This window comes from Vigna unguiculata, chromosome 11 (assembly GCF_037176805.1).
Source record: "Vigna unguiculata cultivar grain cowpea cultivar isolate G323 ecotype 2 chromosome 11, ASM3717680v1, whole genome shotgun sequence".
Classification (NCBI taxonomy): Eukaryota; Viridiplantae; Streptophyta; class Magnoliopsida; order Fabales; family Fabaceae; genus Vigna; species Vigna unguiculata.
This window is the reverse complement of record NC_140802.1, coordinates 13249841-13270377: the sequence shown is the minus strand read 5'-3', so window position 1 is coordinate 13270377 and position 20537 is coordinate 13249841. Positions and strand designations below refer to the sequence as shown.

The following is a 20537-nucleotide window of genomic DNA, read 5'->3' as shown; positions in this document are numbered from 1 at the left end:
ACCCACCTCACGTCCCCGTGCCCCCGCGCCGCGCCAAGTGTTCAAACTTAGGCCCAATGCGAAACCCATATGTACATTGATCGTGCAATACTTCACAGGTGCGATCATACCAGCACTAATGCACCGGATCCCATCAGAACTCCGCAGTTAAGCGTGCTTGGGCGAGAGTAGTACTAGGATGGGTGACCTCCTGGGAAGTCCTATTTTCTTTTCCTACGTTCTTTTCATCACTGTTTTCTTTTGCAATCAAATCCTAAATTATCACCTAAATCATTCCAACTGACTACTACCAAAATCTCTTCAGACCAAAACAACCCACCTCACGTCCCCGTGCCCCCGCGCCGCGCCAAGTGTTCAAACTTAGGCCCAATGCGAAACCCATATGTACATTGATCGTGCAATACTTCATAGGTGCGATCATACCAGCACTAATGCACCGGATCCCATCAGAACTTCGCAGTTAAGCGTGCTTGGGCGAGAGTAGTACTAGGATGGGTGACCTCCTGGGAAGTCCTCGTGTTGCACCTCTTTTTTACGTTATTTTCTTTTCCTACGTTCTTTTCATCACTGTTTTCTTTTGCAATCAAATCCTAAATTATCACCTAAATCATTCCAACTAACTACTACCAAAATCTCTTCAGACCAAAACAACCCACCTCACGTCCCCGTGCCCCCGCGCCGCGCCAAGTGTTCAAACTTAGGCCCAATGCGAAACCCATATGTACATTGATCGTGCAATACTTCACAGGTGCGATCATACCAGCACTAATGCACCGGATCCCATCAGAACTCCGCAGTTAAGCGTGCTTGGGCGAGAGTAGTACTAGGATGGGTGACCTCCTGGGAAGTCCTATTTTCTTTTCCTACGTTCTTTTCATCACTGTTTTCTTTTGCAATCAAATCCTAAATTATCACCTAAATCATTCCAACTGACTACTACCAAAATCTCTTCAGACCAAAACAACCCACCTCACGTCCCCGTGCCCCCGCGCCGCGCCAAGTGTTCAAACTTAGGCCCAATGCGAAACCCATATGTACATTGATCGTGCAATACTTCACAGGTGCGATCATACCAGCACTAATGCACCGGATCCCATCAGAACTTCGCAGTTAAGCGTGCTTGGGCGAGAGTAGTACTAGGATGGGTGACCTCCTGGGAAGTCCTCGTGTTGCACCTCTTTTTTACGTTATTTTCTTTTCCTACGTTCTTTTCATCACTGTTTTCTTTTGCAATCAAATCCTAAATTATCACCTAAATCATTCCAACTAACTACTACCAAAATCTCTTCAGACCAAAACAACCCACCTCACGTCCCCGTGCCCCCGCGCCGCGCCAAGTGTTCAAACTTAGGCCCAATGCGAAACCCATATGTACATTGATCGTGCAATACTTCACAGGTGCGATCATACCAGCACTAATGCACCGGATCCCATCAGAACTCCGCAGTTAAGCGTGCTTGGGCGAGAGTAGTACTAGGATGGGTGACCTCCTGGGAAGTCCTCGTGTTGCACCTCTTTTTTACGTTATTTTCTTTTCCTACGTTCTTTTCATCACTGTTTTCTTTTGCAATCAAATCCTAAATTATCACCTAAATCATTCCAACTGACTACTACCAAAATCTCTTCAGACCAAAACAACCCACCTCACGTCCCCGTGCCCCCGCGCCGCGCCAAGTGTTCAAACTTAGGCCCAATGCGAAACCCATATGTACATTGATCGTGCAATACTTCACAGGTGCGATCATACCAGCACTAATGCACCGGATCCCATCAGAACTCCGCAGTTAAGCGTGCTTGGGCGAGAGTAGTACTATGATGGGTGACCTTCTGGGAAGTCCTATTTTCTTTTCTTACGTTCTTTTCATCACTGTTTTCTTTTGCAATCAAATCCTAAATTATCACCTAAATCATTCCAACTGACTACTACCAAAATCTCTTCAGACCAAAACAACCCACCTCACGTCCCCGTGCCCCCGCGCCGCGCCAAGTGTTCAAACTTAGGCCCAATGCGAAACCCATATGTACATTGATCGTGCAATACTTCACAGGTGCGATCATACCAGCACTAATGCACCGGATCCCATCAGAACTCCGCAGTTAAGCGTGCTTGGGCGAGAGTAGTATTAGGATGGGTGACCTCCTGGGAAGTCCTCGTGTTGCACCTCTTTTTTACGTTATTTTCTTTTCCTACGTTCTTTTCATCACTGTTTTCTTTTGCAATCAAATCCTAAATTATCACCTAAATCATTCCAACTGACTACTACCAAAATCTCTTCAGACCAAAACAACCCACCTCACGTCCCCGTGCCCCCGCGCCGCGCCAAGTGTTCAAACTTAGGCCCAATGCGAAACCCATATGTACATTGATCGTGCAATACTTCACAGGTGCGATCATACCAGCACTAATGCACCGGTTCCCATTAGAACTCTGCAGTTAAGCGTGCTTGGGCGAGAGTAGTACTAGGATGGGTGACCTCCTGGGAAGTCCTCGTGTTGCACCTCTTTTTTACGTTATTTTCTTTTCCTACGTTCTTTTCATCACTGTTTTCTTTTGCAATCAAATCCTAAATTATCACCTAAATCATTCCAACTGACTACTACCAAAATCTCTTCAGACCAAAACAACCCACCTCACGTCCCCGTGCCCCCGCGCCGCGCCAAGTGTTCAAACTTAGGCCCAATGCGAAACCCATATGTACATTGATCGTGCAATACTTCACAGGTGCGATCATACCAGCACTAATGCACCGGATCCCATCAGAACTCCGCAGTTAAGCGTGCTTGGGCGAGAGTAGTACTAGGATGGGTGACCTCCTGGGAAGTCCTCGTGTTGCACCTCTTTTTTACGTTATTTTCTTTTCCTACGTTCTTTTCATCACTGTTTTCTTTTGCAATCAAATCCTAAATTATCACCTAAATCATTCCAACTGACTACTACCAAAATCTCTTCAGACCAAAACAACGCACCTCACGTCCCCGTGCCCCCGCGCCGCGCCAAGTGTTCAAACTTAGGCCCAATGCGAAACCCATATGTACATTGATCGTGCAATACTTCACAGGTGCGATCATACCAGCACTAATGCACCGGATCCCATCAGAACTCCGCAGTTAAGCGTGCTTGGGCGAGAGTAGTACTAGGATGGGTGACCTCCTGGGAAGTCCTCGTGTTGCACCTCTTTTTTACGTTATTTTCTTTTCCTACGTTCTTTTCATCACTGTTTTCTTTTGCAATCAAATCCTAAATTATCACCTAAATCATTCCAACTGACTACTACCAAAATCTCTTCAGACCAAAACAACCCACCTCACGTCCCCGTGCCCCCGCGCCGCGCCAAGTGTTCAAACTTAGGCCCAATGCGAAACCCATATGTACATTGATCGTGCAATACTTCACAGGTGCGATCATACCAGCACTAATGCACCGGATCCCATCAGAACTCCGCAGTTAAGCGTGCTTGGGCGAGAGTAGTATTAGGATGGGTGACCTCCTGGGAAGTCCTCGTGTTGCACCTCTTTCCGCAGTTAAGCGTGCTTGGGCGAGAGTAGTACTAGGATGGGTGACCTCCTGGGAAGTCCTCGTGTTGCACCTCTTTTTTACGTTATTTTCTTTTCCTACGTTCTTTTCATCACTGTTTTCTTTTGCAATCAAATCCTAAATTATCACCTAAATCGTTCCAACTGACTACTACCAAAATCTCTTCAGACCAAAACAACCCACCTCACGTCCCCGTGCCCCCGCGCCGCGCCAAGTGTTCAAACTTAGGCCCAATGCGAAACCCATATGTACATTGATCGTGCAATACTTCACAGGTACGATCATACCAGCACTGATGCACCGGATCCCATCAGAACTCCGCAGTTAAGCGTGCTTGGGCGAGAGTAGTACTAGGATGGGTGACCTCTTGGGAAGTCCTCGTGTTGCACCTCTTTTTTACGTTATTTTCTTTTCCTACGTTCTTTTCATCACTGTTTTCTTTTGCAATCAAATCCTAAATTATCACCTAAATCATTCCAACTGACTACTACCAAAATCTCTTCAGACCAAAACCACCCACCTCACGTCCCCGTGCCCCCGCGCCGCGCCAAGTGTTTAAACTTAGGCCCAATGCGAAACCCATATGTACATTGATCGTGCAATACTTCACATGTGCGATCATACCAGCACTAATGCACCGGATCCCATCAGAACTCCGCAGTTAAGCGTGCTTGGGCGAGAGTAGTACTAGGATGGGTGACCTCCTGGGAAGTCCTATTTTCTTTTCCTACGTTCTTTTCATCACTGTTTTCTTTTGCAATCAAATCCTAAATTATCACCTAAATCATTCCAACTGACTACTACCAAAATCTCTTCAGACCAAAACAACCCACCTCACGTCCCCGTGCCCCCGAGCCGCGCCAAGTGTTCAAACTTAGGCCCAATGCGAAACCCATATGTACATTGATCGTGCAATACTTCACAGGTGCGATCATACCAGCACTAATGCACCGGATCCCATCAGAACTTCGCAGTTAAGCGTGCTTGGGCGAGAGTAGTACTAGGATGGGTGACCTCCTGGGAAGTCCTCGTGTTGCACCTCTTTTTTACGTTATTTTCTTTTCCTACGTTCTTTTCGTCACTGTTTTCTTTTGCAATCAAATCCTAAATTATCACCTAAATCATTCCAACTGACTACTACCAAAATCTCTTCAGACCAAAACAACCCACCTCACGTCCCCGTGCCCCCGCGCCGCGCCAAGTGTTCAAACTTAGGCCCAATGCGAAACCCATATGTACATTGATCGTGCAATACTTCACAGGTGCGATCATACCAGCACTAATGCATCGGATCCCATCAGAACTCCGCAGTTAAGCGTGCTTGGGCGAGAGTAGTACTAGGATGGGTGACCTCTTGGGAAGTCCTCGTGTTGCACCTCTTTTTTACGTTATTTTCTTTTCCTACGTTCTTTTCATCACTGTTTTCTTTTGCAATCAAATCCTAAATTATCACCTAAATCATTCCAACTGACTACTACCAAAATCTCTTCAGACCAAAACAACCCACCTCACGTCCCCGTGCCCCCGCGCCGCGCCAAGTGTTCAAACTTAGGCCCAATGCGAAACCCATATGTACATTGATCGTGCAATACTTCACAGGTGCGATCATACCAGCACTAATGCACCGGATCCCATCAGCACTCCGCAGTTAAGCGTGCTTGGGCGAGAGTAGTACTAGGATGGGTGACCTCCTGGGAAGTCCTATTTTCTTTTCCTACGTTCTTTTCATCACTGTTTTCTTTTGCAATCAAATCCTAAATTATCACCTAATTCATTCCAACTGACTACTACCAAAATCTCTTCAGACCAAAACAACCCACCTCACGTCCCCGTGCCCCCGCGCCGCGCCAAGTGTTCAAACTTAGGCCCAATGCGAAACCCATATGTACATTGATCGTGCAATACTTCACAGGTGCGATCATACCAGCACTAATGCACCGGATCCCATCAGAACTTCGCAGTTAAGCGTGCTTGGGCGAGAGTAGTACTAGGATGGGTGACCTCCTGGGAAGTCCTCGTGTTGCACCTCTTTTTTACGTTATTTTCTTTTCCTACGTTCTTTTCATCACTGTTTTCTTTTGCAATCAAATCCTAAATTATCACCTAAATCATTCCAACTGACTACTACCAAAATCTCTTCAGACCAAAACAACCCACCTCACGTCCCCGTGCCCCCGCGCCGCGCCAAGTGTTCAAACTTAGGCCCAATGCGAAACCCATATGTACATTGATCGTGCAATACTTCACAGGTGCGATCATACCAGCACTAATGCACCGGATCCCATCAGAACTCCGCAGTTAAGCGTGCTTGGGCGAGAGTAGTACTAGGATGGGTGACCTCCTGGGAAGTCCTATTTTCTTTTCCTACGTTCTTTTCATCACTGTTTTCTTTTGCAATCAAATCCTAAATTATCACCTAAATCATTCCAACTGACTACTACCAAAATCTCTTCAGACCAAAACAACCCACCTCACGTCCCCGTGCCCCCGCGCCGCGCCAAGTGTTCAAACTTAGGCCCAATGCGAAACCCATATGTACATTGATCGTGCAATACTTCACAGGTGCGATCATACCAGCACTAATGCACCGGATCCCATCAGAACTCCGCAGTTAAGCGTGCTTGGGCGAGAGTAGTATTAGGATGGGTGACCTCCTAGGAAGTCCTCGTGTTGCACCTCTTTTTTACGTTATTTTCTTTTCCTACGTTCTTTTCATCACTGTTTTCTTTTGCAATCAAATCCTAAATTATCACCTAAATCATTCCAACTGACTACTACCAAAATCTCTTCAGACCAAAACAACCCACCTCACGTCCCCGTGCCCCCGCGCCGCGCCAAGTGTTCAAACTTAGGCCCAATGCGAAACCCATATGTACATTGATCGTGCAATACTTCACAGGTGCGATCATACCAGCACTAATGCACCGGATCCCATCAGAACTCCGCAGTTAAGCGTGCTTGGGCGAGAGTAGTACTACGATGGGTGACCTCCTGGGAAGTCCTATTTTCTTTTCCTACGTTCTTTTCATCACTGTTTTCTTTTGCAATCAAATCCTAAATTATCACCTAAATCATTCCAACTCACTACTACCAAAATCTCTTCAGACCAAAACAACCCACCTCACGTCCCCGTGCCCCCGCGCCGCGCCAAGTGTTCAAACTTAGGCCCAATGCGAAACCCATATGTACATTGATCGTGCAATACTTCACAGGTGCGATCATACCAGCACTAATGCACCGGATCCCATCAGAACTCCGCAGTTAAGCGTGCTTGGGCGAGAGTAGTATTAGGATGGGTGACCTCCTAGGAAGTCCTCGTGTTGCACCTCTTTTTTACGTTATTTTCTTTTCCTACGTTCTTTTCATCACTGTTTTCTTTTGCAATCAAATCCTAAATTATCACCTAAATCATTCCAACTGACTACTACCAAAATCTCTTCAGACCAAAACAACCCACCTCACGTCCCCGTGCCCCCGCGCCGCGCCAAGTGTTCAAACTTAGGCCCAATGCGAAACCCATATGTACATTGATCGTGCAATACTTCACAGGTGCGATCATACCAGCACTAATGCACCGGATCCCATCAGAACTCCGCAGTTAAGCGTGCTTGGGCGAGAGTAGTACTACGATGGGTGACCTCCTGGGAAGTCCTCGTGTTGCACCTCTTTTTTACGTTATTTTCTTTTCCTACGTTCTTTTCATCACTGTTTTCTTTTGCAATCAAATCCTAAATTATCACCTAAATCATTCCAACTGACTACTACCAAAATCTCTTCAGACCAAAACAACCCACCTCACGTCCCCGTGCCCCCGCGCCGCGCCAAGTGTTCAAACTTAGGCCCAATGCGAAACCCATATGTACATTGATCGTGCAATACTTCACAGGTGCGATCATACCAGCACTAATGCACCGGATCCCATCAGAACTCCGCAGTTAAGCGTGCTTGGGCGAGAGTAGTACTAGGATGGGTGACCTCTTGGGAAGTCCTCGTGTTGCACCTCTTTTTTACGTTATTTTCTTTTCCTACGTTCTTTTCATCACTGTTTTCTTTTGCAATCAAATCCTAAATTATCACCTAAATCATTCCAACTGACTACTACCAAAATCTCTTCAGACCAAAACAACCCACCTCACGTCCCCGTGCCCCCGCGCCGCGCCAAGTGTTCAAACTTAGGCCCAATGCGAAACCCATATGTACATTGATCGTGCAATACTTCACAGGTGCGATCATACCAGCACTAATGCACCGGATCCCATCAGAACTCCGCAGTTAAGCGTGCTTGGGCGAGAGTAGTACTAGGATGGGTGACCTCCTGGGAAGTCCTCGTATTGCACCTCTTTTTTACGTTATTTTCTTTTCCTACGTTCTTTTCATCACTGTTTTCTTTTGCAATCAAATCCTAAATTATCACCTAAATCATTCCAACTGACAACTACCAAAATCTCTTCAGACCAAAACAACCCACCTCACGTCCCCGTGCCCCCGCGCCGCGCCAAGTGTTCAAACTTAGGCCCAATGCGAAACCCATATGTACATTGATCGTGCAATACTTCACAGGTGCGATCATACCAGCACTAATGCACCGGATCCCATCAGAACTCCGCAGTTAAGCGTGCTTGGGTGAGAGTAGTACTAGGATGGGTGACCTCCTGGGAAGTCCTATTTTCTTTTCCTACGTTCTTTTCATCACTGTTTTCTTTTGCAATCAAATCCTAAATTATCACCTAAATCATTCCAACTGACTACTACCAAAATCTCTTCAGACCAAAACAACCCACCTCACGTCCCCGTGCCCCCGCGCCGCGCCAAGTGTTCAAACTTAGGCCCAATGCGAAACCCATATGTACATTGATCGTGCAATACTTCACAGGTGCGATCATACCAGCACTAATGCACCGGATCCCATCAGAACTCCGCAGCTAAGCGTGCTTGGGCGAGAGTAGTACTAGGATGGGTGACCTCCTGGGAAGTCCTCGTGTTGCACCTCTTTTTTACGTTATTTTCTTTTCCTACGTTCTTTTCATCACTGTTTTCTTTTGCAATCAAATCCTAAATTATCACCTAAATCATTCCAACTGACTACTACCAAAATCTCTTCAGACCAAAACAACCCACCTCACGTCCCCGTGCCCCCGCGCCGCGCCAAGTGTTCAAACTTAGGCCCAATGCGAAACCCATATGTACATTGATCGTGCAATACTTCACAGGTGCGATCATACCAGCACTAATGCACCGGATCCCATCAGAACTCCGCAGTTAAGGGTGCTTGGGCGAGAGTAGTACTAGGATGGGTGACCTCCTGGGAAGTCCTCGTATTGCACCTCTTTTTTACGTTATTTTCTTTTCCTACGTTCTTTTCATCACTGTTTTCTTTTGCAATCAAATCCTAAATTATCACCTAAATCATTCCAACTGACAACTACCAAAATCTCTTCAGACCAAAACAACCCACCTCACGTCCCCGTGCCCCCGCGCCGCGCCAAGTGTTCAAACTTAGGCCCAATGCGAAACCCATATGTACATTGATCGTGCAATACTTCACAGGTGCGATCATACCAGCACTAATGCGCCGGATCCCATCAGAACTCCGCAGTTAAGCGTGCTTGGGCGAGAGTAGTACTAGGATGGGTGACCTCCTGGGAAGTCCTCGTGTTGCACCTCTTTTTTACGTTATTTTCTTTTCCTACGTTCTTTTCATCACTGTTTTCTTTTGCAATCAAATCCTAAATTATCACCTAAATCATTCCAACTGACTACTACCAAAATCTCTTCAGACCAAAACAACCCACCTCACGTCCCCGTGCCCCCGCGCCGCGCCAAGTGTTCAAACTTAGGCCCAATGCGAAACCCATATGTACATTGATCGTGCAATACTTCACAGGTGCGATCATACCAGCACTAATGCACCGGATCCCATCAGAACTCCGCAGTTAAGCGTGCTTGGGCGAGAGTAGTACTAGGATGGGTGACCTCCTGGGAAGTCCTCGTGTTGCACCTCTTTCCGCAGTTAAGCGTGCTTGGGCGAGAGTAGTACTAGGATGGGTGACCTCCTGGGAAGTCCTCGTGTTGCACCTCTTTTTTACGTTATTTTCTTTTCCTACGTTCTTTTCATCACTGTTTTCTTTTGCAATCAAATCCTAAATTATCACCTAAATCGTTCCAACTGACTACTACCAAAATCTCTTCAGACCAAAACAACCCACCTCACGTCCCCGTGCCCCCGCGCCGCGCCAAGTGTTCAAACTTAGGCCCAATGCGAAACCCATATGTACATTGATCGTGCAATACTTCACAGGAGCGATCATACTAGCACTGATGCACCGGATCCCATCAGAACTCCGCAGTTAAGCGTGCTTGGGCGAGAGTAGTACTAGGATGGGTGACCTCCTGGGAAGTCCTCGTGTTGCACCTCTTTTTTACGTTATTTTCTTTTCCTACGTTCTTTTCATCACTGTTTTCTTTTGCAATCAAATCCTAAATTATCACCTAAATCATTCCAACTGACTACTACCAAAATCTCTTCAGACCAAAACAACCCACCTCACGTCCCCGTGCCCCCGCGCCGCGCCAAGTGTTCAAACTTAGGCCCAATGCGAAACCCATATGTACATTGATCGTGCAATACTTCACAGGTGCGATCATACCAGCACTAATGCACCGGATCCCATCAGAACTCTGCAGTTAAGCGTGCTTGGGCGAGAGTAGTACTAGGATGGGTGACCTCCTGGGAAGTCCTCGTGTTGCACCTCTTTTTTACGTTATTTTCTTTTCCTACGTTCTTTTCATCACTGTTTTCTTTTGCAATCAAATCCTAAATTATCACCTAAATCATTCCAACTGACTACTACCAAAATCTCTTCAGACCAAAACAACCCACCTCACGTCCCCGTGCCCCCGCGCCGCGCCAAGTGTTCAAACTTAGGCCCAATGCGAAACCCATATGTACATTGATCGTGCAATACTTCACAGGTGCGATCATACCAGCACCAATGCACCGGATCCCATCAGCACTCCGCAGTTAAGCGTGCTTGGGCGAGAGTAGTACTAGGATGGGTGACCTCCTGGGAAGTCCTCGTGTTGCACCTCTTTTTTACGTTATTTTCTTTTCCTACGTTCTTTTCATCACTGTTTTCTTTTGCAATCAAATCCTAAATTATCACCTAAATCATTCCAACTGACTACTACCAAAATCTCTTCAGACCAAAACAACCCACCTCACATCCCCGTGCCCCCGCGCCGCGCCAAGTGTTCAAACTTAGGCCCAATGCGAAACCCATATGTACATTGATCGTGTAATACTTCACAGGTGCGATCATACCAGCACTAATGCACCGGATCCCATCAGAACTCTGCAGTTAAGCGTCCTTGGGCGAGAGTAGTACTAGGATGGGTGACCTCCTGGGAAGTCCTCGTGTTGCACCTCTTTTTTACGTTATTTTCTTTTCCTACGTTCTTTTCATCACTGTTTTCTTTTGCAATCAAATCCTAAATTATCACCTAAATCATTCCAACTGACTACTACCAAAATCTCTTCAGACCAAAACAACCCACCTCACGTCCCGGTGCCCCCGCGCCGCGCCAAGTGTTCAAACTTAGGCCCAATGCGAAACCCATATGTACATTGATCGTGCAATACTTCACAGGTGCGATCATACCAGCACTAATGCACCGGATCCCATCAGAACTCCGCAGTTAAGCGTGCTTGGGCGAGAGTAGTACTAGGATGGGTGACCTCCTGGGAAGTCCTCGTGTTGCACCTCTTTTTTACGTTATTTTCTTTTCCTACGTTCTTTTCATCACTGTTTTCTTTTGCAATCAAATCCTAAATTATCACCTAAATCATTCCAACTGACTACTACCAAAATCTCTTCAGACCAAAACAACCCACCTCACGTCCCCGTGCCCCCGCGCCGCGCCAAGTGTTCAAACTTAGGCCCAATGCGAAACCCATATGTACATTGATCGTGCAATACTTCACAGGAGCGATCATACTAGCACTGATGCACCGGATCCCATCAGAACTCCGCAGTTAAGCGTGCTTGGGCGAGAGTAGTACTAGGATGGGTGACCTCCTGGGAAGTCCTCGTGTTGCACCTCTTTTTTACGTTATTTTCTTTTCCTACGTTCTTTTCATCACTGTTTTCTTTTGCAATCAAATCCTAAATTATCACCTAAATCATTCCAACTGACTACTACCAAAATCTCTTCAGACCAAAACAACCCACCTCACGTCCCCGTGCCCCCGCGCCGCGCCAAGTGTTCAAACTTAGGCCCAATGCGAAACCCATATGTACATTGATCGTGCAATACTTCACAGGTGCGATCATACCAGCACTAATGCACCGGATCCCATCAGAACTCCGCAGTTAAGCGTGCTTGGGCGAGAGTAGTACTAGGATGGGTGACCTCCTGGGAAGTCCTCGTGTTGCACCTCTTTTTTACGTTATTTTCTTTTCCTACGTTCTTTTCATCACTGTTTTCTTTTGCAATCAAATCCTAAATTATCACCTAAATCATTCCAACTGACTACTACCAAAATCTCTTCAGACCAAAACAACCCACCTCACGTCCCCGTGCCCCCGCGCCGCGCCAAGTGTTCAAACTTAGGCCCAATGCGAAACCCATATGTACATTGATCGTGCAATACTTCACAGGTGCGATCATACCAGCACCAATGCACCGGATCCCATCAGCACTCCGCAGTTAAGCGTGCTTGGGCGAGAGTAGTACTAGGATGGGTGACCTCTTGGGAAGTCCTATTTTCTTTTCCTACGTTCTTTTCATCACTGTTTTCTTTTGCAATCAAATCCTAAATTATCACCTAAATCATTCCAACTAACTACTACCAAAATCTCTTCAGACCAAAACAACCCACCTCACGTCCCCGTGCCCCCGCGCCGCGCCAAGTGTTCAAACTTAGGCCCAATGCGAAACCCATATGTACATTGATCGTGCAATACTTCACAGGTGCGATCATACCAGCACTAATGCACCGGATCCCATCAGAACTTCGCAGTTAAGCGTGCTCGGGCGAGAGTAGTACTAGGATGGGTGACCTCCTGGGAAGTCCTCGTGTTGCACCTCTTTTTTACGTTATTTTCTTTTCCTACGTTCTTTTCATCACTGTTTTCTTTTGCAATCAAATCCTAAATTATCACCTAAATCATTCCAACTGACTACTACCAAAATCTCTTCAGACCAAAACAACCCACCTCACGTCCCCGTGCCCCCGCGCCGCGCCAAGTGTTCAAACTTAGGCCCAATGCGAAACCCATATGTACATTGATCGTGCAATACTTCACAGGTGCGATCATACCAGCACTAATGCACCGGATCCCATCAGAACTCCGCAGTTAAGCGTGCTTGGGCGAGAGTAGTACTAGGATGGGTGACCTCCTGGGAAGTCCTCGTGTTGCACCTCTTTTTTACGTTATTTTCTTTTCCTACGTTCTTTTCATCACTGTTTTCTTTTGCAATCAAATCCTAAATTATCACCTAAATCATTCCAACTGACTACTACCAAAATCTCTTCAGACCAAAACAACCCACCTCACGTCCCCGTGCCCCCGCGCCGCGCCAAGTGTTCAAACTTAGGCCCAATGCGAAACCCATATGTACATTGATCGTGCAATACTTCACAGGTGCGATCATACCAGCACTAATGCACCGGATCCCATCAGCACTCCGCAGTTAAGCGTGCTTGGGCGAGAGTAGTACTAGGATGGGTGACCTCCTGGGAAGTCCTATTTTCTTTTCCTACGTTCTTTTCATCACTGTTTTCTTTTGCAATCAAATCCTAAATTATCACCTAAATCATTCCAACTGACTACTACCAAAATCTCTTCAGACCAAAACAACCCACCTCACGTCCCCGTGCCCCCGCGCCGCGCCAAGTGTTCAAACTTAGGCCCAATGCGAAACCCATATGTACATTGATCGTGCAATACTTCACAGGTGCAATCATACCAGCACTAATGCACCGGATCCCATCAGAACTCTGCAGTTAAGCGTGCTTGGGCGAGAGTAGTACTAGGATGGGTGACCTCCTGGGAAGTCCTCGTGTTGCACCTCTTTTTTACGTTATTTTCTTTTCCTACGTTCTTTTCATCACTGTTTTCTTTTGCAATCAAATCCTAAATTATCACCTAAATCATTCCAACTGACTACTACCAAAATCTCTTCAGACCAAAACAACCCACCTCACATCCCCGTGCCCCCGCGCCGCGCCAAGTGTTCAAACTTAGGCCCAATGCGAAACCCATATGTACATTGATCGTGTAATACTTCACAGGTGCGATCATACCAGCACTAATGCACCGGATCCCATCAGAACTCTGCAGTTAAGCGTGCTTGGGCGAGAGTAGTACTAGGATGGGTGACCTCCTGGGAAGTCCTCGTGTTGCACCTCTTTTTTACGTTATTTTCTTTTCCTACGTTCTTTTCATCACTGTTTTCTTTTGCAATCAAATCCTAAATTATCACCTAAATCATTCCAACTGACTACTACCAAAATCTCTTCAGACCAAAACAACCCACCTCACGTCCCCGTGCCCCCGCGCCGCGCCAAGTGTTCAAACTTAGGCCCAATGCGAAACCCATATGTACATTGATCGTGCAATACTTCACAGGTGCGATCATACCAGCACTAATGCACCGGATCCCATCAGAACTCCGCAGTTAAGCGTGCTTGGGCGAGAGTAGTACTAGGATGGGTGACCTCCTGGGAAGTCCTCGTGTTGCACCTCTTTTTTACGTTATTTTCTTTTCCTACGTTCTTTTCATCACTGTTTTCTTTTGCAATCAAATCCTAAATTATCACCTAAATCATTCCAACTGACTACTACCAAAATCTCTTCAGACCAAAACAACCCACCTCACGTCCCCGTGCCCCCGCGCCGCGCCAAGTGTTCAAACTTAGGCCCAATGCGAAACCCATATGTACATTGATCGTGCAATACTTCACAGGTGCGATCATACCAGCACTAATGCACCGGATCCCATCAGAACTCCGCAGTTAAGCGTGCTTGGGCGAGAGTAGTACTAGGATGGGTGACCTCCTGGGAAGTCCTCGTGTTGCACCTCTTTTTTACGTTATTTTCTTTTCCTACGTTCTTTTCATCACTGTTTTCTTTTGCAATCAAATCCTAAATTATCACCTAAATCATTCCAACTGACTACTACCAAAATCTCTTCAGACCAAAACAACCCACCTCACGTCCCCGTGCCCCCGCGCCGCGCCAAGTGTTCAAACTTAGGCCCAATGCGAAACCCATATGTACATTGATCGTGCAATACTTCACAGGTGCGATCATACCAGCAATAATGCACCGGATCCCATCAGAACTCTGCAGTTAAGCGTGCTTGGGCGAGAGTAGTACTAGGATGGGTGACCTCCTGGGAAGTCCTCGTGTTGCACCTCTTTTTTACGTTATTTTCTTTTCCTACGTTCTTTTCATCACTGTTTTCTTTTGCAATCAAATCCTAAATTATCACCTAAATCATTCCAACTGACTACTACCAAAATCTCTTCAGACCAAAACAACCCACCTCACGTCCCCGTGCCCCCGCGCCGCGCCAAGTGTTCAAACTTAGGCCCAATGCGAAACCCATATGTACATTGATCGTGCAATACTTCACAGGTGCGATCATACCAGCACTAATGCACCGGATCCCATCAGAACTCCGCAGTTAAGCGTGCTTGGGCGAGAGTAGTACTAGGATGGGTGACCTCCTGGGAAGTCCTATTTTCTTTTCCTACGTTCTTTTCATCACTGTTTTCTTTTGCAATCAAATCCTAAATTATCACCTAAATCATTCCAACTGACTACTACCAAAATCTCTTCAGACCAAAACAACCCACCTCACGTCCCCGTGCCCCCGCGCCGCGCCAAGTGTTCAAACTTAGGCCCAATGCGAAACCCATATTTACATTGATCGTGCAATACTTCACAGGTGCGATCATACCAGCACTAATGCACCGGATCCCATCAGAACTCCGCAGTTAAGCGTGCTTGGGCGAGAGTAGTACTAGGATGGGTGACCTCCTGGGAAGTCCTATTTTCTTTTCCTACGTTCTTTTCATCACTGTTTTCTTTTGCAATCAAATCCTAAATTATCACCTAAATCATTCCAACTGACTACTACCAAAATCTCTTCAGACCAAAACAACCCTCCTGGGAAGTCCTATTTTCTTTTCCTACGTTCTTTTCATCACTGTTTTCTTTTGCAATCAAATCCTAAATTATCACCTAAATCATTCCAACTGACTACTACCAAAATCTCTTCAGACCAAAACAACCCACCTCACGTCCCCGTGCCCCCGCGCCGCGCCAAGTGTTCAAACTTAGGCCCAATGCGAAACCCATATGTACATTGATCGTGCAATACTTCACAGGTGCGATCATACCAGCACTAATGCACCGGATCCCATCAGAACTCCGCAGTTAAGCGTGCTTGGGCGAGAGTAGTACTAGGATGGGTGACCTCCTGGGAAGTCCTCGTGTTGCACCTCTTTTTTACGTTATTTTCTTTTCCTACGTTCTTTTCATCACTGTTTTCTTTTGCAATCAAATCCTAAATTATCACCTAAATCATTCCAACTGACTACTACCAAAATCTCTTCAGACCAAAACAACCCACCTCACGTCCCCGTGCCCCCGCGCCGCGCCAAGTGTTCAAACTTAGGCCCAATGCGAAACCCATATGTACATTGATCGTGCAATACTTCACAGGTGCGATCATACCAGCACTAATGCACCGGATCCCATCAGCACTCCGCAGTTAAGCGTGCTTGGGCGAGAGTAGTACTAGGATGGGTGACCTCCTGGGAAGTCCTATTTTCTTTTCCTACGTTCTTTTCATCACTGTTTTCTTTTGCAATCAAATCCTAAATTATCACCTAAATCATTCCAACTGACTACTACCAAAATCTCTTCAGACCAAAACAACCCACCTCACGTCCCCGTGCCCCCGCGCCGCGCCAAGTGTTCAAACTTAGGCCCAATGCGAAACCCATATGTACATTGATCGTGCAATACTTCACAGGTGCGATCATACTAGCACTAATGCACCGGATCCCATCAGAACTCTGCAGTTAAGCGTGCTTGGGCGAGAGTAGTACTAGGATGGGTGACCTCCTGGGAAGTCCTCGTGTTGCACCTCTTTTTTACGTTATTTTCTTTTCCTACGTTCTTTTCATCACTGTTTTCTTTTGCAATCAAATCCTAAATTATCACCTAAATCATTCCAACTGACTACTACCAAAATCTCTTCAGACCAAAACAACCCACCTCACATCCCCGTGCCCCCGCGCCGCGCCAAGTGTTCAAACTTAGGCCCAATGCGAAACCCATATGTACATTGATCGTGCAATACTTCACAGGTGCGATCATACCAGCACTAATGCACCGGATCCCATCAGAACTCCGCAGTTAAGCGTGCTTGGGCGAGAGTAGTACTAGGATGGGTGACCTCCTGGGAAGTCCTCGTGTTGCACCTCTTTTTTACGTTATTTTCTTTTCCTACGTTCTTTTCATCACTGTTTTCTTTTGCAATCAAATCCTAAATTATCACCTAAATCATTCCAACTGACTACTACCAAAATCTCTTCAGACCAAAACAACCCACCTCACGTCCCCGTGCCCCTGCGCCGCGCCAAGTGTTCAAACTTAGGCCCAATGCGAAACCCATATGTACATTGATCGTGCAATACTTCACAGGTGCGATCATACCAGCACTAATGCACCGGATCCCATCAGAACTTCGCAGTTAAGCGTGCTTGGGCGAGAGTAGTACTAGGATGGGTGACCTCCTGGGAAGTCCTCGTGTTGCACCTCTTTTTTACGTTATTTTCTTTTCCTACGTTCTTTTCATCACTGTTTTCTTTTGCAATCAAATCCTAAATTATCACCTAAATCATTCCAACTGACTACTACCAAAATCTCTTCAGACCAAAACAACCCACCTCACGTCCCCGTGCCCCCGCGCCGCGCCAAGTGTTCAAACTTAGGCCCAATGCGAAACCCATATGTACATTGATCGTGCAATACTTCACAGGTGCGATCATACCAGCACTAATGCACCGGATCCCATCAGAACTCCGCAGTTAAGCGTGCTTGGGCGAGAGTAGTACTAGGATGGGTGACCTCCTGGGAAGTCCTCGTGTTGCACCTCTTTTTTACGTTATTTTCTTTTCCTACGTTCTTTTCATCACTGTTTTCTTTTGCAATCAAATCCTAAATTATCACCTAAATCATTCCAACTGACTACTACCAAAATCTCTTCAGACCAAAACAACCCACCTCACGTCCCCGTGGCCCCGCGCCGCGCCAAGTGTTCAAACTTAGGCCCAATGCGAAACCCATATGTACATTGATCGTGCAATACTTCACAGGTGCGATCATACCAGCACTAATGCACCGGATCCCATCAGAACTCCGCAGTTAAGCGTGCTTGGGCGAGAGTAGTACTAGGATGGGTGACCTCCTGGGAAGTCCTCGTGTTGCACCTCTTTTTTACGTTATTTTCTTTTCCTACGTTCTTTTCATCACTGTTTTCTTTTGCAATCAAATCCTAAATTATCACCTAAATCATTCCAACTGACTACTACCAAAATTTCTTCAGACCAAAACAACCCACCTCACGTCCCCGTGCCCCCGCGCCGCGCCAAGTGTTCAAACTTAGGCCCAATGCGAAACCCATATGTACATTGATCGTGCAATACTTCACAGGTGCGATCATACCAGCAATAATGCACCGGATCCCATCAGAACTCTGCAGTTAAGCGTGCTTGGGCGAGAGTAGTACTAGGATGGGTGACCTCCTGGGAAGTCCTCGTGTTGCACCTCTTTTTTACGTTATTTTCTTTTCCTACGTTCTTTTCATCACTGTTTTCTTTTGCAATCAAATCCTAAATTATCACCTAAATCATTCCAACTGACTACTACCAAAATCTCTTCAGACCAAAACAACCCACCTCACGTCCCCGTGCCCCCGCGCCGCGCCAAGTGTTCAAACTTAGGCCCAATGCGAAACCCATATGTACATTGATCGTGCAATACTTCACAGGTGCGATCATACCAGCACTAATGCACCGGATCCCATCAGAACTCCGCAGTTAAGCGTGCTTGGGCGAGAGTAGTACTAGGATGGGTGACCTCCTGGGAAGTCCTCGTGTTGCACCTCTTTTTTACGTTATTTTCTTTTCCTACGTTCTTTTCATCACTGTTTTCTTTTGCAATCAAATCCTAAATTATCACCTAAATCATTCCAACTGACTACTACCAAAATCTCTTCAGACCAAAACAACCCACCTCACGTCCCCGTGCCCCCGCGCCGCGCCAAGTGTTCAAACTTAGGCCCAATGCGAAACCCATATGTACATTGATCGTGCAATACTTCACAGGTGCGATCATACCAGCAATAATGCACCGGATCCCATCAGAACTCTGCAGTTAAGCGTGCTTGGGCGAGAGTAGTACTAGGATGGGTGACCTGTTGGGAAGTCCTCGTGTTGCACCTCTTTTTTACGTTATTTTCTTTTCCTACGTTCTTTTCATCACTGTTTTCTTTTGCAATCAAATCCTAAATTATCACCTAAATCATTCCAACTGACTACTACCAAAATCTCTTCAGACCAAAACAACCCACCTCACGTCCCCGTGCCCCCGCGCCGCGCCAAGTGTTCAAACTTAGGCCCAATGCGAAACCCATATGTACATTGATCGTGCAATACTTCACAGGTGCGATCATACCAGCACTAATGCACCGGATCCCATCAGAACTCCGCAGTTAAGCGTGCTTGGGCGAGAGTAGTACTAGGATGGGTGACCTCCTGGGAAGTCCTATTTTCTTTTCCTACGTTCTTTTCATCACTGTTTTCTTTTGCAATCAAATCCTAAATTATCACCTAAATCATTCCAACTGACTACTACCAAAATCTCTTCAGACCAAAACAACCCACCTCACGTCCCCGTGCCCCCGCGCCGCGCCAAGTGTTCAAACTTAGGCCCAATGCGAAACCCATATGTACATTGATCGTGCAATACTTCACAGGTGCGATCATACCAGCACTAATGCACCGGATCCCATCAGAACTCCGCAGTTAAGCGTGCTTGGGCGAGAGTAGTACTAGGATGGGTGACCTCCTGGGAAGTCCTATTTTCTTTTCCTACGTTCTTTTCATCACTGTTTTCTTTTGCAATCAAATCCTAAATTATCACCTAAATCATTCCAACTGACTACTACCAAAATCTCTTCAGACCAAAACAACCCACCTCACGTCCCCGTGCCCCCGCGCCGCGCCAAGTGTTCAAACTTAGGCCCAATGCGAAACCCATATGTACATTGATCGTGCAATACTTCACAGGTGCGATCATACCAGCACTAATGCACTGGATCCCATCAGAACTCCGCAGTTAAGCGTGCTTGGGCGAGAGTAGTACTAGGATGGGTGACCTCCTGGGAAGTCCTATTTTCTTTTCCTACGTTCTTTTCATCACTGTTTTCTTTTGCAATCAAATCCTAAATTATCACCTAAATCATTCCAACTGACTACTACCAAAATCTCTTCAGACCAAAACAACCCACCTCACGTCCCCGTGCCCCCGCGCCGCGCCAAGTGTTCAAACTTAGGCCCAATGCGAAACCCATATGTACATTGATCGTGCAATACTTCACAGGTGCGATCATACCAGCACTAATGCACCGGATCCCATCAGAACTCCGCAGTTAAGCGTGCTTGGGCGAGAGTAGTACTAGGATGGGTGACCTCCTGGGAAGTCCTCGTGTTGCACCTCTTTTTTACGTTATTTTCTTTTCCTACGTTCTTTTCATCACTGTTTTCTTTTGCAATCAAATCCTAAATTATCACCTAAATCATTCCAACTGACTACTACCAAAATCTCTTCAGACCAAAACAACCCACCTCACGTCCCCGTGCCCCCGCGCCGCGCCAAGTGTTCAAACTTAGGCCCAATGCGAAACCCATATGTACATTGAT

The 20537-nt window shown here is 46.5% G+C and overlaps 45 non-coding genes and 16 pseudogenes across 45 annotated transcripts; all 61 read left to right on the top strand.

The window, feature by feature from the left end:
* The first annotated feature begins 96 nt into the window (after positions 1-96).
* LOC146881352 (5S ribosomal RNA) lies at positions 97-215 on the top strand (annotated as a pseudogene).
* A 194-nt stretch (positions 216-409) lies between these two features.
* On the top strand, positions 410-528 carry LOC146881351 (5S ribosomal RNA). The gene has a single exon (XR_014987131.1). It is a non-coding gene; the product is annotated as a 5S ribosomal RNA (ribosomal RNA).
* A 218-nt stretch (positions 529-746) lies between these two features.
* Positions 747-865, top strand: LOC146881350 (5S ribosomal RNA; annotated as a pseudogene).
* Positions 866-1059: 194 nt separating this feature from the next.
* LOC146881349 (5S ribosomal RNA) lies at positions 1060-1178 on the top strand. The gene has a single exon (XR_014987130.1). It is a non-coding gene; the product is annotated as a 5S ribosomal RNA (ribosomal RNA).
* A 218-nt stretch (positions 1179-1396) lies between these two features.
* Positions 1397-1515, top strand: LOC146881348 (5S ribosomal RNA). Its single transcript, XR_014986936.1, has one exon. It is a non-coding gene; the product is annotated as a 5S ribosomal RNA (ribosomal RNA).
* Positions 1516-1733: 218 nt separating this feature from the next.
* On the top strand, positions 1734-1852 carry LOC146881347 (5S ribosomal RNA; annotated as a pseudogene).
* Positions 1853-2046: 194 nt separating this feature from the next.
* On the top strand, positions 2047-2165 carry LOC146881346 (5S ribosomal RNA). Its single transcript, XR_014987072.1, has one exon. It is a non-coding gene; the product is annotated as a 5S ribosomal RNA (ribosomal RNA).
* Positions 2166-2383: 218 nt separating this feature from the next.
* Positions 2384-2502, top strand: LOC146881345 (5S ribosomal RNA). Its single transcript, XR_014987246.1, has one exon. It is a non-coding gene; the product is annotated as a 5S ribosomal RNA (ribosomal RNA).
* Positions 2503-2720: 218 nt separating this feature from the next.
* Positions 2721-2839, top strand: LOC146881344 (5S ribosomal RNA). The gene has a single exon (XR_014986935.1). It is a non-coding gene; the product is annotated as a 5S ribosomal RNA (ribosomal RNA).
* Positions 2840-3057: 218 nt separating this feature from the next.
* Positions 3058-3176, top strand: LOC146881343 (5S ribosomal RNA). The gene has a single exon (XR_014986934.1). It is a non-coding gene; the product is annotated as a 5S ribosomal RNA (ribosomal RNA).
* Positions 3177-3394: 218 nt separating this feature from the next.
* LOC146881342 (5S ribosomal RNA) lies at positions 3395-3513 on the top strand. The gene has a single exon (XR_014987071.1). It is a non-coding gene; the product is annotated as a 5S ribosomal RNA (ribosomal RNA).
* A 295-nt stretch (positions 3514-3808) lies between these two features.
* On the top strand, positions 3809-3927 carry LOC146881341 (5S ribosomal RNA). The gene has a single exon (XR_014987190.1). It is a non-coding gene; the product is annotated as a 5S ribosomal RNA (ribosomal RNA).
* Positions 3928-4145: 218 nt separating this feature from the next.
* LOC146881340 (5S ribosomal RNA) lies at positions 4146-4262 on the top strand (annotated as a pseudogene).
* Positions 4263-4458: 196 nt separating this feature from the next.
* Positions 4459-4577, top strand: LOC146881339 (5S ribosomal RNA). Its single transcript, XR_014987129.1, has one exon. It is a non-coding gene; the product is annotated as a 5S ribosomal RNA (ribosomal RNA).
* Positions 4578-4795: 218 nt separating this feature from the next.
* On the top strand, positions 4796-4914 carry LOC146881338 (5S ribosomal RNA). The gene has a single exon (XR_014987140.1). It is a non-coding gene; the product is annotated as a 5S ribosomal RNA (ribosomal RNA).
* Positions 4915-5132: 218 nt separating this feature from the next.
* Positions 5133-5251, top strand: LOC146881337 (5S ribosomal RNA; annotated as a pseudogene).
* A 194-nt stretch (positions 5252-5445) lies between these two features.
* LOC146881336 (5S ribosomal RNA) lies at positions 5446-5564 on the top strand. Its single transcript, XR_014987128.1, has one exon. It is a non-coding gene; the product is annotated as a 5S ribosomal RNA (ribosomal RNA).
* A 218-nt stretch (positions 5565-5782) lies between these two features.
* Positions 5783-5901, top strand: LOC146881335 (5S ribosomal RNA; annotated as a pseudogene).
* A 194-nt stretch (positions 5902-6095) lies between these two features.
* LOC146881334 (5S ribosomal RNA) lies at positions 6096-6214 on the top strand. Its single transcript, XR_014987206.1, has one exon. It is a non-coding gene; the product is annotated as a 5S ribosomal RNA (ribosomal RNA).
* Positions 6215-6432: 218 nt separating this feature from the next.
* LOC146881333 (5S ribosomal RNA) lies at positions 6433-6551 on the top strand (annotated as a pseudogene).
* Positions 6552-6745: 194 nt separating this feature from the next.
* LOC146881332 (5S ribosomal RNA) lies at positions 6746-6864 on the top strand. Its single transcript, XR_014987205.1, has one exon. It is a non-coding gene; the product is annotated as a 5S ribosomal RNA (ribosomal RNA).
* Positions 6865-7082: 218 nt separating this feature from the next.
* On the top strand, positions 7083-7201 carry LOC146881331 (5S ribosomal RNA). Its single transcript, XR_014987027.1, has one exon. It is a non-coding gene; the product is annotated as a 5S ribosomal RNA (ribosomal RNA).
* Positions 7202-7419: 218 nt separating this feature from the next.
* On the top strand, positions 7420-7538 carry LOC146881330 (5S ribosomal RNA). The gene has a single exon (XR_014987026.1). It is a non-coding gene; the product is annotated as a 5S ribosomal RNA (ribosomal RNA).
* Positions 7539-7756: 218 nt separating this feature from the next.
* On the top strand, positions 7757-7875 carry LOC146881329 (5S ribosomal RNA). The gene has a single exon (XR_014986852.1). It is a non-coding gene; the product is annotated as a 5S ribosomal RNA (ribosomal RNA).
* A 218-nt stretch (positions 7876-8093) lies between these two features.
* LOC146881328 (5S ribosomal RNA) lies at positions 8094-8212 on the top strand (annotated as a pseudogene).
* Positions 8213-8406: 194 nt separating this feature from the next.
* LOC146881327 (5S ribosomal RNA) lies at positions 8407-8525 on the top strand. The gene has a single exon (XR_014986988.1). It is a non-coding gene; the product is annotated as a 5S ribosomal RNA (ribosomal RNA).
* A 218-nt stretch (positions 8526-8743) lies between these two features.
* On the top strand, positions 8744-8862 carry LOC146881326 (5S ribosomal RNA). The gene has a single exon (XR_014987034.1). It is a non-coding gene; the product is annotated as a 5S ribosomal RNA (ribosomal RNA).
* A 218-nt stretch (positions 8863-9080) lies between these two features.
* Positions 9081-9199, top strand: LOC146881325 (5S ribosomal RNA). Its single transcript, XR_014987059.1, has one exon. It is a non-coding gene; the product is annotated as a 5S ribosomal RNA (ribosomal RNA).
* A 218-nt stretch (positions 9200-9417) lies between these two features.
* Positions 9418-9536, top strand: LOC146881324 (5S ribosomal RNA). Its single transcript, XR_014986933.1, has one exon. It is a non-coding gene; the product is annotated as a 5S ribosomal RNA (ribosomal RNA).
* A 295-nt stretch (positions 9537-9831) lies between these two features.
* LOC146881323 (5S ribosomal RNA) lies at positions 9832-9950 on the top strand. The gene has a single exon (XR_014987208.1). It is a non-coding gene; the product is annotated as a 5S ribosomal RNA (ribosomal RNA).
* Positions 9951-10168: 218 nt separating this feature from the next.
* On the top strand, positions 10169-10287 carry LOC146881322 (5S ribosomal RNA). The gene has a single exon (XR_014987070.1). It is a non-coding gene; the product is annotated as a 5S ribosomal RNA (ribosomal RNA).
* A 218-nt stretch (positions 10288-10505) lies between these two features.
* Positions 10506-10624, top strand: LOC146881321 (5S ribosomal RNA). The gene has a single exon (XR_014987229.1). It is a non-coding gene; the product is annotated as a 5S ribosomal RNA (ribosomal RNA).
* Positions 10625-10842: 218 nt separating this feature from the next.
* Positions 10843-10961, top strand: LOC146881320 (5S ribosomal RNA). Its single transcript, XR_014987232.1, has one exon. It is a non-coding gene; the product is annotated as a 5S ribosomal RNA (ribosomal RNA).
* Positions 10962-11179: 218 nt separating this feature from the next.
* LOC146881319 (5S ribosomal RNA) lies at positions 11180-11298 on the top strand. Its single transcript, XR_014986932.1, has one exon. It is a non-coding gene; the product is annotated as a 5S ribosomal RNA (ribosomal RNA).
* A 218-nt stretch (positions 11299-11516) lies between these two features.
* Positions 11517-11635, top strand: LOC146881318 (5S ribosomal RNA). Its single transcript, XR_014987207.1, has one exon. It is a non-coding gene; the product is annotated as a 5S ribosomal RNA (ribosomal RNA).
* Positions 11636-11853: 218 nt separating this feature from the next.
* Positions 11854-11972, top strand: LOC146881317 (5S ribosomal RNA). The gene has a single exon (XR_014986930.1). It is a non-coding gene; the product is annotated as a 5S ribosomal RNA (ribosomal RNA).
* Positions 11973-12190: 218 nt separating this feature from the next.
* LOC146881316 (5S ribosomal RNA) lies at positions 12191-12309 on the top strand (annotated as a pseudogene).
* A 194-nt stretch (positions 12310-12503) lies between these two features.
* LOC146881315 (5S ribosomal RNA) lies at positions 12504-12622 on the top strand. The gene has a single exon (XR_014987141.1). It is a non-coding gene; the product is annotated as a 5S ribosomal RNA (ribosomal RNA).
* Positions 12623-12840: 218 nt separating this feature from the next.
* Positions 12841-12959, top strand: LOC146881314 (5S ribosomal RNA). The gene has a single exon (XR_014986929.1). It is a non-coding gene; the product is annotated as a 5S ribosomal RNA (ribosomal RNA).
* Positions 12960-13177: 218 nt separating this feature from the next.
* On the top strand, positions 13178-13296 carry LOC146881313 (5S ribosomal RNA; annotated as a pseudogene).
* Positions 13297-13490: 194 nt separating this feature from the next.
* Positions 13491-13609, top strand: LOC146881312 (5S ribosomal RNA). The gene has a single exon (XR_014987136.1). It is a non-coding gene; the product is annotated as a 5S ribosomal RNA (ribosomal RNA).
* A 218-nt stretch (positions 13610-13827) lies between these two features.
* On the top strand, positions 13828-13946 carry LOC146881311 (5S ribosomal RNA). The gene has a single exon (XR_014987069.1). It is a non-coding gene; the product is annotated as a 5S ribosomal RNA (ribosomal RNA).
* Positions 13947-14164: 218 nt separating this feature from the next.
* LOC146881310 (5S ribosomal RNA) lies at positions 14165-14283 on the top strand. Its single transcript, XR_014986928.1, has one exon. It is a non-coding gene; the product is annotated as a 5S ribosomal RNA (ribosomal RNA).
* Positions 14284-14501: 218 nt separating this feature from the next.
* On the top strand, positions 14502-14620 carry LOC146881309 (5S ribosomal RNA). Its single transcript, XR_014986927.1, has one exon. It is a non-coding gene; the product is annotated as a 5S ribosomal RNA (ribosomal RNA).
* Positions 14621-14838: 218 nt separating this feature from the next.
* On the top strand, positions 14839-14957 carry LOC146881308 (5S ribosomal RNA). Its single transcript, XR_014987225.1, has one exon. It is a non-coding gene; the product is annotated as a 5S ribosomal RNA (ribosomal RNA).
* Positions 14958-15175: 218 nt separating this feature from the next.
* Positions 15176-15294, top strand: LOC146881307 (5S ribosomal RNA; annotated as a pseudogene).
* Positions 15295-15488: 194 nt separating this feature from the next.
* Positions 15489-15607, top strand: LOC146881306 (5S ribosomal RNA; annotated as a pseudogene).
* A 323-nt stretch (positions 15608-15930) lies between these two features.
* On the top strand, positions 15931-16049 carry LOC146881305 (5S ribosomal RNA). Its single transcript, XR_014986926.1, has one exon. It is a non-coding gene; the product is annotated as a 5S ribosomal RNA (ribosomal RNA).
* A 218-nt stretch (positions 16050-16267) lies between these two features.
* Positions 16268-16386, top strand: LOC146881304 (5S ribosomal RNA; annotated as a pseudogene).
* Positions 16387-16580: 194 nt separating this feature from the next.
* On the top strand, positions 16581-16699 carry LOC146881303 (5S ribosomal RNA). The gene has a single exon (XR_014987184.1). It is a non-coding gene; the product is annotated as a 5S ribosomal RNA (ribosomal RNA).
* A 218-nt stretch (positions 16700-16917) lies between these two features.
* On the top strand, positions 16918-17036 carry LOC146881302 (5S ribosomal RNA). The gene has a single exon (XR_014986925.1). It is a non-coding gene; the product is annotated as a 5S ribosomal RNA (ribosomal RNA).
* Positions 17037-17254: 218 nt separating this feature from the next.
* On the top strand, positions 17255-17373 carry LOC146881301 (5S ribosomal RNA). Its single transcript, XR_014987126.1, has one exon. It is a non-coding gene; the product is annotated as a 5S ribosomal RNA (ribosomal RNA).
* Positions 17374-17591: 218 nt separating this feature from the next.
* LOC146881300 (5S ribosomal RNA) lies at positions 17592-17710 on the top strand. Its single transcript, XR_014986924.1, has one exon. It is a non-coding gene; the product is annotated as a 5S ribosomal RNA (ribosomal RNA).
* Positions 17711-17928: 218 nt separating this feature from the next.
* On the top strand, positions 17929-18047 carry LOC146881299 (5S ribosomal RNA). Its single transcript, XR_014986923.1, has one exon. It is a non-coding gene; the product is annotated as a 5S ribosomal RNA (ribosomal RNA).
* Positions 18048-18265: 218 nt separating this feature from the next.
* LOC146881298 (5S ribosomal RNA) lies at positions 18266-18384 on the top strand. The gene has a single exon (XR_014987224.1). It is a non-coding gene; the product is annotated as a 5S ribosomal RNA (ribosomal RNA).
* Positions 18385-18602: 218 nt separating this feature from the next.
* On the top strand, positions 18603-18721 carry LOC146881297 (5S ribosomal RNA). Its single transcript, XR_014986922.1, has one exon. It is a non-coding gene; the product is annotated as a 5S ribosomal RNA (ribosomal RNA).
* Positions 18722-18939: 218 nt separating this feature from the next.
* Positions 18940-19058, top strand: LOC146881296 (5S ribosomal RNA). Its single transcript, XR_014987255.1, has one exon. It is a non-coding gene; the product is annotated as a 5S ribosomal RNA (ribosomal RNA).
* Positions 19059-19276: 218 nt separating this feature from the next.
* Positions 19277-19395, top strand: LOC146881295 (5S ribosomal RNA; annotated as a pseudogene).
* A 194-nt stretch (positions 19396-19589) lies between these two features.
* LOC146881294 (5S ribosomal RNA) lies at positions 19590-19708 on the top strand (annotated as a pseudogene).
* A 194-nt stretch (positions 19709-19902) lies between these two features.
* LOC146881293 (5S ribosomal RNA) lies at positions 19903-20021 on the top strand (annotated as a pseudogene).
* Positions 20022-20215: 194 nt separating this feature from the next.
* Positions 20216-20334, top strand: LOC146881292 (5S ribosomal RNA). The gene has a single exon (XR_014986921.1). It is a non-coding gene; the product is annotated as a 5S ribosomal RNA (ribosomal RNA).
* Positions 20335-20537: the final 203 nt, after the last annotated feature.